We start from the raw sequence: 3,416 nt of genomic DNA, 5'->3' as shown, positions 1-3,416 counted from the left end.
GTAAATTCAGACTGCACCAAATTTTTCTTCACCAACGTTGTAGTGCGAGAATGGAATAAGCTCCCACCTTCAGTGGTCCAGTGTAACACGATTGACTCCTTTAAAAACAAGCTCGACCGTCACTTCCTTGAACTTAATGTTAACTAGAGTAGAGATGCAACGTTTTGGAGCCATCTGATTAGTGTAGATTCACTTAGGTTTAAAGACAGACCACCTTGTCTGGACCATGGGGTCTGCGTGGTCTGATTTTCTATGTAATTCTATGTAAATAAATAAATAAATAAATAAATAAATAAATAAATAAACAAATAAATAAATAAATAAATAAATAAATATATATATATATATATATATATATATATATATATATATATATATATATATATATATATATATATATATATATATATATATATACATACTAAAATCTATCCTAAATGTTGACCTGGGAGGGATTTTGCAACATGACAATCCGCCGAGTAATAAATGCAAAATAAGTTGCCAGTCGAAATTCAATTAACCTGTGTGTGTGTGTGTGTGTGTGTGTGTGTGTGTGTGTGTGTGTGTGTGTGTGTGTGTGTGTGTGTGTGTGTGTGTGTGTGTGTGTTCTGTCAATCCTTCAAATCATCAATTCTCCTTCATTCACTCCCTTTTTTTTTCCTCCTTCATTCGTTTTTCATTCTCTCTCTCTCTCTCTCTCTCTCTCTCTCTCTCTCTCTCTCTCTCTCTCTCTCTCTCTCTCTCTCTCTCTCTCTCTCTCTCTAGTTCTCTTTCTCTCTCTCCTCCTTTTCTTCTTTCTTCATTTCTTTCTTTCCTTCCTCTTTCTCTCCTTCTTATCATTATTCTCCCTCTCCCTCATCTCCTCCCCTCTTCCTCTTTCTTCCTTCCTTTCCTTCCTTCTCCCCTTCCTCTCTTTCTTTCATCAGCCTCTTTATCACTCTTCCTCACCTCTTCCCTTTCTTTATTGTTCCTCTTTCCCTCTCCTTTCTTTCCTTCTCTTCCTTTCTCTCTTTGCTTCCCTCCTTCACTCCTTCTTCTTTCTTTCCTTTCATCCTCTTTATCACTTCCTTGCTCCCTCTCTTTCTTTCTTTCCCCTCTTCTCTCTCTGTCTTTTTCCCTGTCTATCCTTTCTTCCTTCTCCTCCTTCTTTCTTTCTTTTCTTTCCTTCTTCTCTTTCTTTATATTCCATCGCATTCTTCCTCTCTTCCCTTTCATCACTTTTCCTGTCTCTCCTATTCTTCCCTTCTCTTTCTCTTCCTTTCTTCCTTTTCTTCCTAATTCTCTCTCTTTATATTCCATCCCATTCTTCTTTTCCTGTCTCTCCTATTCTTTCCATCTCTTCCTTTCTACCTTTCCTATTTTCCTATTCATCAACTTCCCTGTCTATCCTATTCTTCTCCTCTCCTCCTTTCTCCATTCTCTTTCTCCTTCACGCCATCCCCTTTTTTCCTTCTTCTCTGCATCAGGAAAATTCTCATCTGACAAATCGTAAATTCCTGTTTGATGTTTTTTTCCTCCTCCTCCTTTTCATTTTCCTCTTTTTTCCTCCTTACCTTCGCATTCCTCTGACGTTTCCTTTAGTGGCGGCCGCTCAAAAAGGCCACTGAAAATATTTTGTGTTACGACCGTAAGGAAAATATGACAGGGGGGGTACAAACAGAGAAACACTAGAGGGACACACACACACACACACACACACACACACACACACTCATGGAAAGAGAGAGAGAGAGAGAGAGAGAGAGAGAGAGAGAGAGAGAGACTTGGAAAACAATGGGAGGAAAGGAAGATTAATCAGTTGAGGAAGAGTCTTTGGAGAGAAAGAAGGAGGGAGGAGGGAGGGAGAGAAGGAGGAGAGATGGAGGAAAGATCATAATTCCCAGTAATGAAGGTGACAAGTCGGAGAGAGAGAGAGAGAGAGGTAGACAGACAGACACAGACAGACAGACAGACAGACAGACAGACAGACAGACAGACAGACAAAAGGATGAAAGGAAACGAACAAACGCACGCACCAACAAAAAAAATAGAAGACGAAGGAAAAAAATTAAAATGAAAGAAAGGAAACAAAGAAACAAAGAACGAGAGAAAAAAAGAAAGGAAGGAGTTGTGTCTCTCAGGAAATCTCTCTCTCTCTCTCTCTCTCTCTCTCTCTCTCTCTCTCTCTCTCTCTCTCTCTCTCTCTCTCTCTCTCTCTCTCTCTCTCTCTCTCTCTCTCTCTCTCTGCGGGCGGCGCAGGAGAGGCTGCCTTCCCGCGTCATAACAGCTGATTGCCACTATCCCTCCCAAGCCTCCGTGGCACAATTGGTTAGCGCGTTCGGCTGTTAACCGAAAGGTTGGTGGTTCGAGCCCACCCGGGGGCGAAATTTTTAAAGCCAGTCATTAATTGGGGGCTCACAACATGGCTTCCGTTACAAAAGATCATGCCTTTCAAACCTATTGAACTTTTATAACGACCTCTTCTCAGTTTATGACGTAACCAAATCAGTGGACGTAGTCTATCTTGATTTCCAGAAAGCGTTTGGTAAAGTCCCACATCATAAATTACTTTATAAATTAAAGCTAATAGGTATTGACGGTCAAGTAAACCAATGGATCGCGAATTGGTTGAGCAACAGACAACAAAGAGTTGTGAGTGACGGATTTAACTCAGAGTGGGCGCCGGTCACTAGTGGCGTCCCTCAGGGCTCGGTTCTTGGCCCAGTGCTCTCTTCATTATTTACATCAACGACGTGGATGTTGGGCTCAATAATCGCATTAGTAAATTTGCAGACGACACAAAGATTGGGAACTCGGTTCTCACTGACGAAGACAGGCAAAGCCTCCAAGAGGATTTGCACAAAATTTCAGCTTGGTCGGATAGATGGGAGATGCCCTTTAACGTAGACAAGTGTTAGGTCCTTCAAGTTGGAACAAGAAATAAGAAGTTCGATTACGAAATGGGCGGCGTTAAACTCACAAGCGTTCAATGCGTCAAGGACTTGGGGGCCAAAATCGCGTCAAACCCCAAATTCTCACATCAATGTATCGATGCAGCAAATAAAGCGAACAGAATGTTGGGCTTCATTAAAATAAACTTTTTATTCAAGAATAAAGATGTAATACTTCCGCTCTACAATAGTTTAGTCAGACCCCACTTGGAATATGCGATACAGTTTTGGTCTCCCCACCATGCAAAGGACATTGCTAAACTAGAAGGTGTTCAGCGTCGAGCAACAAAAATGATCGATTCCTTGCGCAACAAATCCTACGAAGAAAGGCTTTCCACCCTTAACATGTTCTCTCTTGAGAAACGTCGCCTCCGAGGAAAACTGATCGAATGTTTTAAAATACTTAATGGTTTCACGAATGTAGACAGAACAAAATTGTTTATGATCGATGACACTTTGCGAACGAGGAACAATGGCATAAAACTC

General features: G+C 41.2%; 1 non-coding gene across 1 annotated transcript; it reads left to right on the top strand.

Moving 5' to 3' along the window:
* The first annotated feature begins 2,289 nt into the window (after positions 1–2,289).
* On the top strand, positions 2,290–2,363 carry Trnan-guu (transfer RNA asparagine (anticodon GUU)). Its single transcript has one exon. It is a non-coding gene; the product is annotated as a tRNA-Asn (tRNA).
* Positions 2,364–3,416: the final 1,053 nt, after the last annotated feature.

This window comes from Eriocheir sinensis, chromosome 24 (genome assembly GCF_024679095.1).
Source record: "Eriocheir sinensis breed Jianghai 21 chromosome 24, ASM2467909v1, whole genome shotgun sequence".
Taxonomy (NCBI): Eukaryota; Metazoa; Arthropoda; class Malacostraca; order Decapoda; family Varunidae; genus Eriocheir; species Eriocheir sinensis.
The sequence above is the reverse complement of the archived record's forward strand: the minus strand, read 5'-3'. Positions and strand labels throughout refer to the sequence as shown.